This window comes from Haemaphysalis longicornis, unplaced genomic scaffold, assembly GCF_048455015.1.
Source record: "Haemaphysalis longicornis isolate Haplotype H1 unplaced genomic scaffold, Haemaphysalis longicornis Haplotype H1 scaffold_4, whole genome shotgun sequence".
Taxonomy (NCBI): Eukaryota; Metazoa; Arthropoda; class Arachnida; order Ixodida; family Ixodidae; genus Haemaphysalis; species Haemaphysalis longicornis.
Genome location: NW_027526361.1, coordinates 76,988,590 through 77,004,934, shown reverse-complemented (window position 1 = coordinate 77,004,934; position 16,345 = coordinate 76,988,590).

Genomic DNA, 16,345 nt, shown 5'->3' with positions numbered 1-16,345 from the left:
AGGGAAGAGCTTCTATCAACTTCCCGCCCCTCTCACCTCTCCTAATTATGTTATTTTTTGATTGTCGCAATTATAGGAGTGGTCAAAACGAGCAACAGTAATTGAAGGGCAGCGAAACGGGCTTGGTGCATTAGTGTATTACAAGAGAAAGAGACCGCTGAAGAAAATTACATTTTTTGCGCATAAAAAAATCTATGAGGACTGTGCCAGTGGTCTTTTTTCATACATTTCGCGAACGTAATTTTTGTCGCGACAGGCTATTAGGTACATTTGAATTGCGGCTAACTTGATAGTATCTCGTTTATTCTCGGAGCAAAATTGAGAAAATGCGTTTAATGGCGACAGTGATACTAAATTCAAGTTGAGTAGTTCGCCGAAAACGCTGACTTCCTTAACGTATATTGCTTGCACAACGAGTTTGAATGTTAATTTCAATTCGGCGCAGCCATCCTTACTTACGCAGTTCAGAATATCTCATGCTGGTATTCAGATAATTCATTCGTCATACAGCTCGCTTCAGTTCAGCCATTGATTAGGCGCTCCGTTTCCATGTACACGCCCCGCGATTGATATTTTAAGTGAGGAGCACTTTAGGGGCCCGGCTTGTAATGGCACGTCCTGGGTCATCGTATCTAGCCACTGCAGAGACGCGGCGTCACGTGCCGAAACAGAGGCCTCGAAAAGATCACCGCTTCCCTGGTCTGGACCGTTACGAAACCGATGTCGTTCCCATTGGGCCACACAGACGTACGTTTCTCATATGCAAAGTTTTGCTGGTGATGTTTGAGCTGCACCGTAGCCGTTTGTGCTGCCGTTGCTAGGCCGCAAACAAGTTCACAATGTAACCAGGATGAAATATTGAATTGATGTATTAATTAGGCTAAATTATTGAAAACACAATTTATTGAATCTTCAGAGGCTTTTTCACGGATGGATTGGGGGCACTCTCTTGACTACTTCCGGTATCAACGCCGGACTGATACTGAAATTAGTCAAGAAGGGCACCACACCCTCTTTGGTGAATCACTGCTCCGCAGTTTAAAGCTTTCACGTTGATAGCGGCTGCTATACCTTTTGACAGCCGGCCAATTCTCCATGTCAAAAAAACAAGATGGGTGCACCAAGCTTGTGAAAAAGTTTGGTGGGCGCTTAAGCTTCGCCTATAAGCGTAGAGTTCGATGGCGCTCTCGGGCCATGTACGCTTACCATGAAAACTTTCCGAGCGGTGAAAACGTTCCGTTCCTGCTCGGACGCACAAAAGCGCAAATTCACGCCTTGCGCTTCCTTCAAGCGCAGACTACATTTTTTATTGCATTCGCATTCTGGGGCTTATTGCTGCGCACATTTGGTCCCGTTGATTGGTCTATCTGGTGCGTTGCGTTGAAGCCCGACAACAGCAATTTTTAGAGTGTACGATGCCGGGGGTTTCAGCGGATGCTGGAAGGTGGCACCACGGGTTTTTTCTTACGTCAATTTTCGGGATCACGGTGAAAACCGACGACGGCGCCAAATTTGTTGCGACACATGGCGCTTAGCAGTATGCGTTCACACCTCCGCCTAAGGGTTGTGGATCAAACAAGCACTACCCGGCAGACATGCCGGCATTCGCTTCTTCGTTTAGAGCATTCCTTTCGATACGGACCTCAGTCCTGTTGAGAGATTTATCCCGGATAACCATGCAGCGGGGTATCCAATGCACGCGTAAATTCCAAGGACGCCGCTGTTAAGCCTTCCTCACACGTTCCATACGTGATTTAGCTAGCAACATTACCCACACGATTTGTCACTTAGGGTTTTAAATAAGGCATAACGTGACCCTGACCGGGAATAGTTGTGATTCGTTCACTCTCCCTTGCGTTCGAAATTTTATTAGCTTGATTAAACTGACCCGCACTGTTCGCAAAATGTGTACGCTCCTTTAAGAGGACAATTGTAATATACCTTTAGTGCCTGACAATTCATACATCTTACGAAGCCTCTTAGCCAGTTGTAAATGAAATCTCGAAATTTCTCCGTGTCTCATTTTCCTAGAAGTCAAGGCATCCCGGACTAGGGACGCCTTCCACGGGGCGAGGCCCACACATCAGTCTCTGCTGGAGAAATAAAAATATTATATTCTCTCTCTCTCTCTCTCTCTCTCTCTCTCTCTCTCTCTCTCTCTCTCTCTCTCTCTCTCTCTCTCTCTCTCTCTCTCTCTCTCTCTCTCTCTCTCTCTCTCTCTCTCTCTCTATCTCTCTCTCTCTCTCTCTCTATCTCTCTCTCTCTCTCTCTCTCTCTCTCTCTCTGTCTCTCTCTCTCTCTCTCTCTCTCTCAAGGAGTAGGTACCTTACAAATATTGCGCGCGTTTGTCGGGCCTTTAATCTTTCGCGGAAACCGTGACTGCGTATAGATATAAATACTGACAGTTGAGTGGTGTTATAAGTGATAGCTGCATAATTTTCATCATCATCATCGTCGTCATCATCATCATCATCATTATCATCCTGCTTACGCCTACGGCAGGGTGAAGGCCTCTCCCGTTGAGTTCCAATCGCCCCTGCCCTGCGCCGCTCGACTGCATTGTTGCCCAACGAATATTTCGATTTCATCCCTCCATCGTGTGATTGGCCTTCCCCGTCTTCTACAGCCGTCTCTTGGTATCCACCCTAATCGTCCACAGGTTGTTGATTCTTCTCGCTACATGGCCAGCCAAAGTCCATTAATTTTTATTTACTTGAACTGATACCTTCTACTTTGGTTTGTTCTGTGGTCCAGGTAGCTGATTTCATGTACCTGAGTGCTATTCCTAACAATATTTGTCCCATTGCCCGTTGAGCCGACCTAAGTTTGCCTTCCAGTTGTTTAGTCCGGTGCAACATTTTAGCTCCGTATGACATGAGCGGCAGTATGCACGGATTGTAGACTTTTCTTTTGAGTGACAAAGGCAGCTGAATTTTTATTTTTTCGGAGTGCTTACCGAGGGCTCCCAAACCCATACCTACACTGCGCCGAATTCTTTCTCGTGGTTGGGCTCAGCACTAACCATCTGTTCGAGGTGGTTACATTATTTCTTATATTATTCATTATAGAAGAACAGTAGTTATATTCTATTCTATTGCGTTTCGTTTAGTAATGGAATGAGGACGCTTTCGGCATACTTATTTTTCTTCACTTTCGATTATTCAGGTTTATTTTTGAGCCCCACGGCCGTGATTTCTGACTGTAGTTCATCAAACATTTTTGCAGGTGTTCTGCAGTCTCACTCAGCAAGATATGTCGTCCGCAATCCTGAAATGGCTCAACTATTCCCCGTTTATTTATAATCCTAAGTTTCCCAGGTCACGTTTACTGAATACCCCCTCCAGACATGCTGTGTACAATTTTGGCGAGATGGTATATCTCTATCTTACTCCCTTTCGGATCGGGAATTTATTCGCTTTGCTTGGGAAGTGCTATCCCGCCAGTACATCCCTTATATATGTCGTCTAAAAGGTGTAAGTAGGTGTCTTCTATTCCCTTGTCTTTTAATCTTTCACAATGGCAGCGGTGTGTACTGAGTCAAACTCTTTGTTATAATGTATAAATGGCATGTAAAGGAGTTTAGTGTATCGTGCGGATTTCCTATCGCTTGATTGACTTACAAGCGATAGTTGTATAATGTTCACGTCGTAGTATACAGTATATTGTACTGGTTGCATAATACCAGATTACGTAATGTCCCCTGTATCACGTAAGTACTAAAAGCTTGATAAAAGGTGTGCTGCCTCGCTACAAAGGATCTCAGTTTTTATCCACAGCCAAGGGCGCAAGATAGCTCCTCAATTTTCAGAGGCGGCCGGCAACAAACTCATCGTGCGAGATACGTAGTATTCGCACGGCAACAAACCCAAGAGGCATCAGCGGGAGCGGTCAGTACTTAAGGTGAGTGTTCGACCCTCAGTGTTCGATGCTTGCAGACACACAGGCTCATCCTGTACGACGCCATATAGCGGGTTGTTTATAGGCGCCGGCTGGTTTTTAACCCTCTCACATGGCGACACGTTAAGCTGGCTGCTCAGTGATAAGAAAACGACCGGCGTTACGGCCAAGACGTGAAGGGGTAATGGCTCAGAACAACAAGGGTAGCCATAAAACGCTATATATACCAGCACGACACGTCGAATTACATTCTTTATAATACCTTTGCACCATGGCTGGTATGGCAACTGTGTACGCGACCTTTCATACTATGTGAGCAAACACCGACTTGTAGTGCATCCGTAGTTAGTCCAAGGCGTGCTCGGCGCGGAAGTAAACATTTCGCCAACACCGCAGAAGTGAAAGAAGAGACCCTGCAGACAAAGGTCACGCTTGCCTGCTTTCTCGTTTAACGACTCTTCTAACGGGCACTCCGCTTCCAATGATGCGAAGAACAAACACTTCCGCTGAATAAGGCTACGCGCCGACTTTTGGCCATTTGAGCGCGCCGATTGTCCCGTGCACTGAAGTCCGAGTTAGGCCATCCCCAGGAACGTCTTAACAAGAAAAGGTCATTGACTTGTACTTGCAAACCTCTATATGTCACAAACGATTACACCCGCTTCGTGTTTCCGTGAGATTACTGGCTAAAGTCACCAGAGGGACTTTGGCTGAGTACCTCTATGAAAAGGCAATTTGGCCGAACATTGCCTTTACCTGCTTGTTGGTTGAGAGCTTCGGAGTGGTGCGGCGTTTTAGGAAGCAGAAGGATGTGAATGTTCACTTGCTATAACTTGCTCGTCCACGCCAACTTAATTATTATTTTTTAATTTACTGACACGACCTTCAAAAAATCGTACGGTAACCACATCTGCTTGACAGTTCCTTACGACAGAACTTCATAAATTTTTATGCCCAGAACTGATCGAAAGCCTTTTATTAATATGGAAGGTGTAAGCACTCATTCTAGCGCCACTTTGCCTTATTTTGTTTTGCGTTTTCCCTGTTCATGTCTGGTGTTTATAAGCATGTTCCAAGCTAGTCAAAGCTCGTGCGATGTTTGCCATTGGTCAGACTGCATTTAAGTATGCGGTGCTGTAAATAACGCCCGTTTGTAGGCAACTGTAACGAGCCAGGTACTGAGGACGGGCAGTGTACAAGGGCTGTAAACAAGGCTTGCTTGCACAGCGTGGCCCGGTGGCATGGTCACGTTTTTTCGAAGGGCTACATGCTTATTATATGTACACGCACTGAATAACAAATCATAACTTAGCCCTACACGCTAAGGCGGAGGTCCCGCAATACGTGTTTATGCATATAAACGATAGGGGTTTGTTTACCTACGTGACTTTCCAGCCAAATGCCCAACAAGTGTGGGTACTGTTTGTTCGAAGAGGGTAGGGCCTCTTGCACAAGGTATCGGGGGAGAAATAGGGCGCTGAAGCTTGTTCTCCAGATTTCATGCAAGCGAGCCTGCACTACTAAACGTTCTTCCCCAACTTCAGTACTCAAAACACTGCATGTAGATGTTGCCTCACCGTGCTTGAGAACACGTGGCATGGCGAACTACCTCGCTAGTAATTATTGCTAACTGCAATAACATTTCGAGAAGTTGATCCTCCTCGCTTCTTAGCATCATATCGCTGGGTGGATTGATATTCAATTTAAGGATTTCATCAGCCGTTGTGTGATGGATGACGTTGTCCAAGCTCAGTACATTAGTCGCCAGCACCAATCCATAAAAAAAGAATAACTATAACCCGACTCGTGTTTGGAAGTTTTATAAACCTACATCAGCCTCGCCCGGCGTCACAAGCACAGCCGGAAAGCACGCATTAAACTGAGTTTGTACCGAGTGAACAGCAATGCCAGCAGTGTATACCCTGAGCAATTCGAGATTTTGAACTGTAAATTATTTCCGCCTTCCCTCTGCATTACCTCGCCCCCAATCTCAGTATCCTGCGCGTTAAACAAGGATCTAGGGGCCCGTAAAATCACAGGGCTAATGTGACCGGAAGCCATTTTCAGTAAACTGCAATGTTTCAGTTTAGCCACAGTTTGAGTTTAAAATGCCGTGAATGCTTAATTTCACAAGTATACAGTGACAGCCAGCCTACATGAGATGCAGGATTGGAATAACTGGCGGTTCCGTAACTGATGCTCCCCACTCTATAATTAAATTGTGCTCACATGACTCGATGATGCTGTAGCGCGTGAGCCATAGAAGGTGAGGAAAATGCTGGAGACAAACACGAAGAAAAAGCTCAAACAAAATCAGACATGCAACACCGGTCCCATAGCGCGCATCGTAATGCCCCATTCTCTATTCGTGTGGATTATAAATTCTCTAACGCTAAGTTGCAAGCGGCGAAAGCGCGTTGTGTTTTCACACTCCTCAAACAAGAAACGGTGTCACGTCAAGGCAGAGATGCGCACAACACCTACGGGCGACGGGGTTTGATATGCTGAAACAAACTTAGCCGAGTAACACCTCCTTTCGTAACAGTGCCGCAAGTACAGAACAGTTTCTTAGTTGATTGACCAGTTTCAGCCATCACGCATTGTCTTTGGCATAAGACATTCACACAGCCCAGATAAGCGGTGTGGGCCCTCGGACCGAGGGCCGACATTGACGTAACCATTATTTCGTAGCTAAAAAGACGAGACATGGTTCGCGGCTAAGTGAATATGCCTAGTTCTGGGTGTGTGCATGTATGCATGTGTGCGTGCGTGCGTGCGGGCGCGTGTTTGTGTGTGTGTGTGTGTGTGTGTGTGTGTGTGTGTGTGTGTGTGTGTGTGTGTGTGGGTGGGTGTGTGTGTGCGTGCGTGCGTGCGTGCGTGCGTGCGTGCGTGCGCGTGTGCGCGTGTGCGCGTAGGCGCGTATAAAAGAGGTAGAGAGAGAACTGAACGGAAAAAGCATCTTGTTAATGTTTGTTCCGGTGCTCTTCAGCATCCGCTTTGGGAACTAAGTGACCGCCTTCTAATAACCTCCCTAAAAAGTGGTGGACACAGCACTTGAAGGCGAGAAAGCAGTAGAGGCTGTCATTTCTGGAGGCGAAAAATAGACAGGCAGAAATTTTTGGCGCTAGTTCTGAGCACAAAATTTCGACGCCATTCAATGCTAATCGCACCATCAAATTTAATTTTTTGTGTGTTTGTAGTTGATGCATACCCACTGATTCGTGCAGTAACCCCACTCATCACTGGTGTTGCGTCATCTTTAACGATGGTTTTCTTCGTAGAGAAGTGGTTCCGTGACCACTTGATAACGTGTGGGATTTAACTGTGCTTTCCCTAGCGCGCATCGCATTCGGAAGTCCACTGCAACGCAGCTTAGGGGAAAAAAATAATTTTAAGGGAAGAGCATCTTATGGGCCAACCTTGTCGTCGTAGCTCGGCCGATTTCACGCTATGTAGCCACCCAGTCAAATGACATTACGCACCCAGGCAGATGCTTCGAAAAGACACCCGCTTGTCGTTCGATTAAGCCTTTCGGCGTAAGTTAACAGGATATTTGAACAAGGCGGTTATAAAAGCAAGGCCGTTCGAAACTCCTGGATCCGATTACACCTTGTCATACATGTCCTCATTGTTTAGCATAAGAAATAGCCGTTAACTTGTAGGAATAATACGTAATTCATCCGCAGTCCCCGCGTCTATTTAGTTAGGAATGCGCATTGCGTCGGTTTTTACGATAGTAACCGAAAAAAAAGTGGCCCCAGAGGAAATAAACGGAGTGTTTTTTTTTTTGAGGAACAAACAGTCTGCAGCATGTGCGAGATGAAAGCAAGCACAAAAAGAACATTGTTCCCGCTCGAGCTGTTCCAGGCAGAACAAGAGACCATTGGCAAAGAAATGAATGCGGGCTGTCCCAGGAGAATGCGCGCTAGCACGGCGAAGGCGGGAAAATTGAACTGCATTGAACAAACCTCTGCTCAGTTCATCAAGAGAGGATTGCGACAAAGAAGGGAACAATTTTGAACAATTAACAGCGCTTAAACGGGACAGCAGATTGACAGGACAGGGAGCGTACTAGCAACAAGGTTTATTTCGTCGGGGAGGAATATATATCCTCGAAGAAAGAAAAACGCAAAATAGAAATGAACAGATAAAGACATGGAGATTGAAAAAAACTTTATCTACATAGAGGCACGCGCGAAAAAGGTTGTCATCGATCAGGATATTCGTGCTCCTTTTGTAGCAAGTAAATAGATGGCTTGCTGACGGATGACTCTTTTTGTCTGCGGATGACGTGTGCCTTGAAGATCTCTCTTGCGCAATGACCCTTCTATTTTCGAAGCGCACGTGTCTGACCGACTTTGGGTGTGCACTTACGGCGAGACGGCTGCCTGTTCCTTTCTTGAAAGTGCCTGCATGTTCCCGCAGCCAGTCATTCAAACAACGCCATTTGACCCATGAAGGGCTTCCCGAATGTCTTAGGCGACGCCTGACTTGCATTGCACATATTTCTTGTCGTGTTTTTTTTAGCAAGGTCTTATGGTAGTTCCTTCCCAGCTCACTCTGCTGCACAGCCCGCCTCATTTGTTGGGGGATGAAAACTGGGCTATGCAGCAGAGTGAAGGGGGAGGAACTACCGTGACATCTTGCTAAAAAAAACATGACAAGCCATTTCTGGAATGCAAGTCAGGCGTTGCCTATGACATTCCGCTTCCGTGCGGGAAGTCCTACACTGGTCAAACAGGGCGTTGTTTGAAAGACCGGATGCGGGAACATGCAGGCACTTTCAAGAAAGGGAAAGGCAGCAATCGCCCTTTACATTGCGCAAAGCGTTAGTGCACGCCGAAATTTGACCAGACACGTGTGCATCGAAAATACAAAGGTCAGTGCTCAAGTGAGATGTTCGAGGTGCAGGTCATCCACAAGCAAAAATATTCACCCGTCAGCTAGCCATCTATTGACTTGCTAAGAAAGGAGCACGAATACTTTGATCGATGATATTCTCCGCGCGTATCTCTGGGTAGATAGAAGTTCTTTACAATCTCCTTATCTTTATGTGCACCTTAATCTTCTGCGTTTTTCTTTCTTCGAGAGTGTACTATTCCGCCGCGACGAAATAAAGCTTGTTAATGCTAGTCAGCGCCCTGTCCAGTCAATCCAGTCAATCATTTGTCCCGTTTAGGCGCTTTTGTTCAATTATTAAGTATGTACAAATAAACCGCGCCATCACGCTTTTTCAGAGAAGGGAAAAGCGTTGGGGAGGGGGGGGGGGGGCGGAGGGGCGGCGGAAGTGATAGCAAAGAGCTGAGACCGGCGCCACAGCCACTCGGACTAATCACTGCTCTGCACTTCCGGCAGCGTTCACGTTGAGAGGGACTGCTTTAATTATGTTTTCTCTGATAGTTGTGACTTGTACATCTTATATCCCCATTTCTTCAAACTCTTTCTACCAACAGTCTAATAGAGATATATCAGTCTATTCCACAACCCCAGATCGAAACACTTGTCTTTATTACCGCTATTAAGTACCCTGCGTTTGTATACTGCAACAACAAAAAACTGTTGAAAGTCTCCTCTTCCAAGCCTTGCACCAGCATAATGAATGATCACGCAGATTTTCGTTCAGAGTGGCGTCTATGTGGACGACAACATTCCAGCAAAAGCGAAGCCATCATATTCCATACACACGTTGTCATCCTCTTTTCATTCTTTTAACTTTCCCTGCATCGCGGGTTCTTCTTTCCCACATACTTACAGATGCGGAAAGCGTGGTACCATCCATGCATGCCATAAAAGCGCATGCCATAAAAGCCTCTTTCGATGGGAACTCATAAAATAGCCGCAAGCCTCGTATGTACAACCAGAATCTGTGGGGTCAACATGGAAGCGGCTCCCCCTGACGGGTTAGATAACGTTGCCCACACATATGAACCTCCTCTAGAAATAACCGGTTAAGTGCTTCGCCCCTTACGAAAAGAGAAAGGAACAAGAAACCTATCCGAAAGACCCCAGCACTCGCTCCAGCCCTCCCGTCTAACGTAGGCTAATGCGAGTATATGAAAATGCTACGGCCTCACCAATCCCAAGCTTCGTTCTTGCCCAGTTCTGGTCTGGTTGCGGTCGTTTTGGAGTCTGGCTGTGGTCTTCGTGGGGTGCGGACGCGAACGCGAGTGCGCTCGCGCGGCCGCAGCGTTTCGCGATTTTCATCGGCCACACGTCGCGGGTGAGTCTGGGTGTTTGATTCTGCGATGGGCTCTCTGCTGCGTGGAGCCTTCGCTTCCCAGTACCCGCCCATTTGCAGAATCCATCCAGCAAACTCTCAACGATTGGTACTATCGTGGACTTCGCATTTCGCGTCTCAGCCTCGCCTCCACGCTTCACCCCTCCAGTCGAGTTCTCCCGGACGCAGCACGGCGCCACACTGTGCCCTGTGAAGTGTGCACATGCGCGGTAGACTCAACCAAATTAAAAACCCTCTAACTTCTCTTCTATCATCTCGTTACATCCGTATATTTTTCTCTACTATATTCTATCCTCCCCCTCTACATTTCCACCCCGCGGACTGGGCTGAATGCAGCTGAACCCCTATATGAGTTCGATAATATCCCCACTCCGTTTATTTTCTTCCTGCTAAACTGAACCACTACTACTAATAATTGCGGTCGTTTTCTTCTTTCTTGTTTCTAGCGGGCTAATCAGGAAGCCTGAGTAGGGCAACTACCGCTACTTGAAGCACGTAGAATGCGCGTTCTACCTTTCCTGGTCCTGCACCCTGCTCTGCTAAATTACGTAGTCATTTATCACTCGCCGTGTTCGGAGCACGACGCTGGGGGCTTTGATAAAGTGGCCAAGTTAGCACCATAGTTGCGAATAGTTGATCAAACGCTTCCGGGTCACTAAAACAGCACATTATCCTCCGTAAAATTGGCGGGCAATTGCATTTCTTTGCAACGGGATTCTGGCCAGAGCTGTTGAGCTACTGTTATTACGGTGATATATGGCGGCATATCAGCCCGAAAGCAAAATGAACCGCTACAAAAATAGGAGCTGGTTGCTGGTTGTGGAGTAAGCAGTGTAGAAACCCCTCCATCCCCTGGAGAAATAAACGGGAGGTGGAGGGGGGCTGGGGGGGGGGGGGGGGGTCAAATGATTTTACGGCGCGCTCTTGTCAAGTTGCCACCTGCACCTGCGCAACCATAAAAGCCAGACCCTCCCGCCTCCCTCGGTGCGCAAGGTCTTCTCGTAGCAATCGTTACTGCCCAGAGTAAACGGTCGTCCCTAGAGTAAACGGTCGTCAGATTGGCCTTAATACGTGAATTTCCATGGTTCCTGGTTCACTACTCTGGGTCTCTCAAGATGGGTTAAAATTTCGCTAAAAAGCCCACCCGAACATGGCTTACTCCACGACGTTCTTTCAAAATGACACTTTCACACGACCACCTTAAGGCCAAATCACTTCGACCTACACAATTGGAGCCCTCCGCCGTTGAGTGTGTCACGAACTACACGCGATTGTGGCTGGCCTACTCAAGCTGTGCGGCTACTACCTGTACTAGGACCCAGATTTACAAGGAGGGCCACAACCGTGACTCGAAGTTTAAACAGTGTCTTCGCACCTTCTACATTTTTTTCTTTCGACAATCACCTCCAAACAATTCATTTAATTATTCATTCATTCTCCAACTCAACGTTTCTCCTGATGCTTCCGTTGTACTTTCATTCTCTCTCCTCCACGTACTCACTTCGCTTTCCCCTAATGCATTCTCTGGTTGCATTCCCCATTCGATCACTTTTTTCCCTTCCCCCCTAAGTGAGTTGTTTTTCAGTCGGTTACGCCAACGATGGAAACGGCAATGACGCCACGAGACGCCTGACCTGGCGCCTAAAAGCTGCGATCTAAAATAAAAATGCTGTCTTGGAGGTGGGCCAACTGCCCAACAATGTTGTTACGTTACGCACCATGCGCGCCGATGCGGCTCTATCATCTCTGCTGACCTGTGAGCGAGGCTTAGCAGAAAAGGAGCGTGATGGTGCGCGGGACTGAACCACTATCGCGTAAGTACTGCTGTAACATCTCTGTGTCGGTGGTCATTTACCACAACACATTTCCGTAAGCAGATCCTTGAATGTTTGGTGGATGTGTGGGGTAACGTCGTGACGGACTTCCAGCATTTTTCTCAGATGTGATGCTTTGCGGGTTTGCCCCCGCTTGCCCCAGTCGATGCTTGAAGGTAATCGAACCAAACAAGAAAATGACGGAACTCCAGGCCTTTACTAAAACGCCGGGTTGGAGGGAAGGGGGGGGGGGCGTCGAGGTATGGCCGACTTTATTATGACAGGTTGAGTCGGAACGATCGGCGGGAGGCGGCTGCTCAACTTTCGGATTTAGTTATTGTATTACCGAGCACTGCTTCATCATAATTTGGAAACCATCAGGACATGTTTGCAATTTGAGTGCGCTTTGTGGAAGGCATCTCGCACTGGTCACGGTGATTCAAAAAGAAAACAGACGTTTCTTCAGCGTACGCGAACCCTTATCGAGACGTACAGCTTCTGTAAAAAGGTGACAAAGGTGTGTAGAGTCGTCTACCCGCGTATTTCAGAGGAAGATAAGGTTGGCCATCGATTAAAATGTTTTGCCGGAGGCTTTTATAAATTTCTAGTAAGTCTAGAGAAGTTCGATTTGACATCAGAGTCACCACTGTGAATTCTGCCTCGACATCGACTTACTTGACAAGAAGAAAGAACTGGTCCACTGTTCGATCTCGCCGCCCTCACCTTGTCCCGCAAGGAAGCAAAGTTCCGAGTTTTATGCTCGACGATGTAGCATCCGCCCACATGCGGATCGCACGGACTCTTTACTGCGCCCAACAACGATTTTATTGACCAAACATGCGTTCAAGGGTTTGACGGACAACCGTCTGGTCGGGAGGGTACATTTGAGAGAGAAAGAGGGCACCCACAAAGTAATGAAAAACTTAAGAGACGTGTCGGCTCCCTCACGGCAGCCTTGTTCACAATCATGTAACAGGCTGGCTGTAGGCCCGGCGAAGTTTGATGAAGTCAAGAGTTTGACGCACAACCGTCTGTTAGGGAGAGTACATTTGAGAGAGAAAGAGGGCACCGACCAAGCAATGAAAAAAAAAAACTTGAGACGTGTCGGCTTCCGCACGGGAGCCTTGTTCACAATCTTAACAGGCTGGCCGTACGCCCGGCGAAGTTTGATGAAGTCAAGGGTTTGACAGACAACCGTTTGGTCAGGAGGGTACATTTGAGAGAAAAAGAGCGCACCGACCAAGCAATGAAAAAGAAAAACTTAAAAGACGGTTCTGCTTCCGCGCGGGAGCCTTGTTCACAATCTTAACAGGCTGGCCGCACGCCCGGCGAAGTTTGATGAAGTCAAGGGCATGGGTCAAGGGTTTGACGGACAACCGCCTGGTCAGGAGGGTACATTTGAGACAGAAAGAGGGCACCGACCAAGTATCTCAAATGACCGAACATGCATAGAACAACTGAGTGCTATATCGCCACTTGTACCCAATGTTGACGGTTCAAAATCCAACCAAATGCTCTGGGAGGACGGTTTCAGTCTGTGGACATACCATGTCGGTTTTTCGAAAAACTTGATACTAAGCGGGGCATTTCCGAAGCTTATTAAATGGAAACCAACGGATCATTCTTTGCGTGGACAATCCCTTGCTGTATACGCGAGACGGCTGGTCTGCCACCGGCAGCTGCTACTTAAACATCCCTCTTTCTGCTCCGGCACACCTTGCTTCTTCGTAGAGCCCCTTAAGTCGTAATGGCGGCTGCGGACACCTTCTGACTGCCACAGCGGTTGAAGAACATAGTCTCCTTCGCGTAGAAAAGCAATTTCACCACTCAACTTATAATCAATAAACTAAGTCTGTCGGAACAACACAGCCAAACATTAGCTAGCTAGATATGCATGTACAAATCTACAAATGAAATGTTTTTTTTTTACTTCCGCAACGAGATGGCAGTCTCATAGTCAAGATCTCTGCACTCGCAAAAATCGCCTCCTTTGAATGGCTGATTCCCTCTGGACTTTCCCGACAAGCGACGACTTCGTTTAATTTCTCTGGACGAGGAAGAAGAGGTGGAGGAGAGGGACGACAGTGCGAGTTTTCGGAATTGTGCGAGGGGAAAACAAAATGCGTCGAGAGCACCCCCGACAATGGGATAGCGAAGAGAATGAACCAAAGAATAGAAAACAAAATTGCGTCGGCGATCCCGTGCTTATGCCGCAACTGCATGAGCGTAAGTGTTCTGAAGGCCGCGGGTTGCTTTTAAGTTAGCCATTTTATTTCTCCCCAAAGATGTTTTCGCTCCGCCATTTTTACTGATTTATTTTCTTTCTCTTCAAACTCCTGGCGTTAGTGCTCTGGGGAGCCCGCTTGTGTTTGAAGAAAGCTGGCTGAAGCCAGCGCCACGAGCAGTAAGACGTTTGAAGCCACGTCTAGCTGTTACTTTTTCCCTGCTTACTGTCGCTCCTACTTTTGTTTCAATACGGAAGTTTTGTCGAAGTAAAATTCCAAAAATGAATCGGAGGGAAGGCAGAAAGACTGTGAGACGAAGGAGAAGATTTCGCAGAGAAGGTTCGCAGGGAAAGGGTGCGCGCATTAGATTCGCGAAAGCGTACGGCTTCAGAGATTAACGCCGAAGTCGAGGGTCGGATTCCCTCGGCTCCTGGAACTCTTCTACACTGAAGAGCCTCTTCGGCGCGGGGAAGGCCAAAGTACATAGGCTTCGTTATCGGCTGCGCTACACATTCCGGAAGCATTGTCCCGTCGGCTGGCTGCCTTTATAGCCTGGTAGCCCGTCTCGTGTGCGGAGTGAAAGAAGCCGAGTTTGGCTTGTTGATTTCAAAGGAGCATTTCTTTTGGCTCTTGAGAAATTCCTTCTTCTTCATCTCTTGGAGTTTCTTAAAGTTGAATGTTCTGGAACGCCAATGCCGAATCGAGGGGTTTCAAAAGAGGCTCATTTTGTCGAAGAGTGGGCACTAACGCGATTAAAAGGCCCGCTGCCAGCACGGACCGGAAAATAAAATGGATTAGTTTGAGATGACTTTTCTGAGTTACATTTTCCTTTACGGATGTAGCGAATGATGTTTGCGTACGGGCGCGATTCTTTTAAAGATATTTAGAGAAAACGGAAGTAGCGGAAGTAAGATTAATATATTTGAGCACTGGAAAAATGGCCATAGGCCGCCGCTGCCAAAGTCGTAGCAAAAGTGCGATCCCCATTCGGTAGAAAATATGTTCGAGGTGAGAGAGCTCGCCAAATATTTTAAGCTCTGGACAGTTCTGTTTTAAAAATCCCACTAAAATATGACGCGTAAGGATAGAAACATTGGGCGGTATATAAAAGTTGAAGCAATCATAGCCCAATATAGCAACACGAGGACATTACTCTGCCGCGTGTTTCATCATCCTGTCATATAGATGATATTTTATTTTGGTCGTTATTGCGTCTAGAACATTTTTTTTTAGAATTTTATAAGCCGCACCGTTCGAGATGTCAAATGTCAAATGTCCAATTCTCATATTGTAGCACGTCTAACTAGCTTGTGGACGTCTTAATGTGATTGTCGAAAATGGACCTTCAGAAAGCGAACACTGATATTAATTTGGTAGGCTCAAGATTTGACAGAGATACTCAGGAGGAACGAATGCAGCGTCATTAATTATACAGCCTCTTCAAGCGAGCCTCGCCATCACAAAAGAAGGGGCCACCGGTGTGGTTCGGTTATCTTATGCTCGACCTCGTGCTCGCGAGAAGTTGAATGGTCTTGTCTAATTTTTCGCCTGTTTGGTCAGTTTCGTCTATGACTTTAGAAAGGCTGGATGTCTGCAAAAGTGTGGTCTACATTACGGAGGCCTTGTAAGGCCGCTGGTAGTCAACACCATCAATTCATTGAAGGAGGTTGTCCCGCGATGTATATATTTGACGCTAAATAGGCTTCAAGAAAGTAAGCAAAGAAGAAAAGGCAATTACTATGTTAATGCAGGCGCCACGCCCTTTATCTTTGGTTGGACGCAGGGACCCCATCATCGTTCCTTTCGAGCTAACATCTTTCACTCAATCCATCGAAAATTGGACACAAGGAATGCCTCTCACGTAATATTTGTATGCTGTAAGTGCGCATATTGTACACCTGTGGAAGGCTCGAAGAGGTTTGCCTAAAAGGCGGTGAAAACTTGAAAATAACCGAAAGTTACGTCTCAGGATAGCTATATTGACCCAGGAAGCCGCTCACTATGCTAGAACTTTAAGTCAAGAAACCTGGGCACAACTTTATTAGCAATTGCAGGGCACCCTCGCTACCCGTCGTACGTGCCACCTCCCTCGATCCCTCATGGGAAATCAGGAGTCAAAATCAGCCATAGCCCTTCAATTAAGGCGACTTGCGTATAATTATCCGGCAACA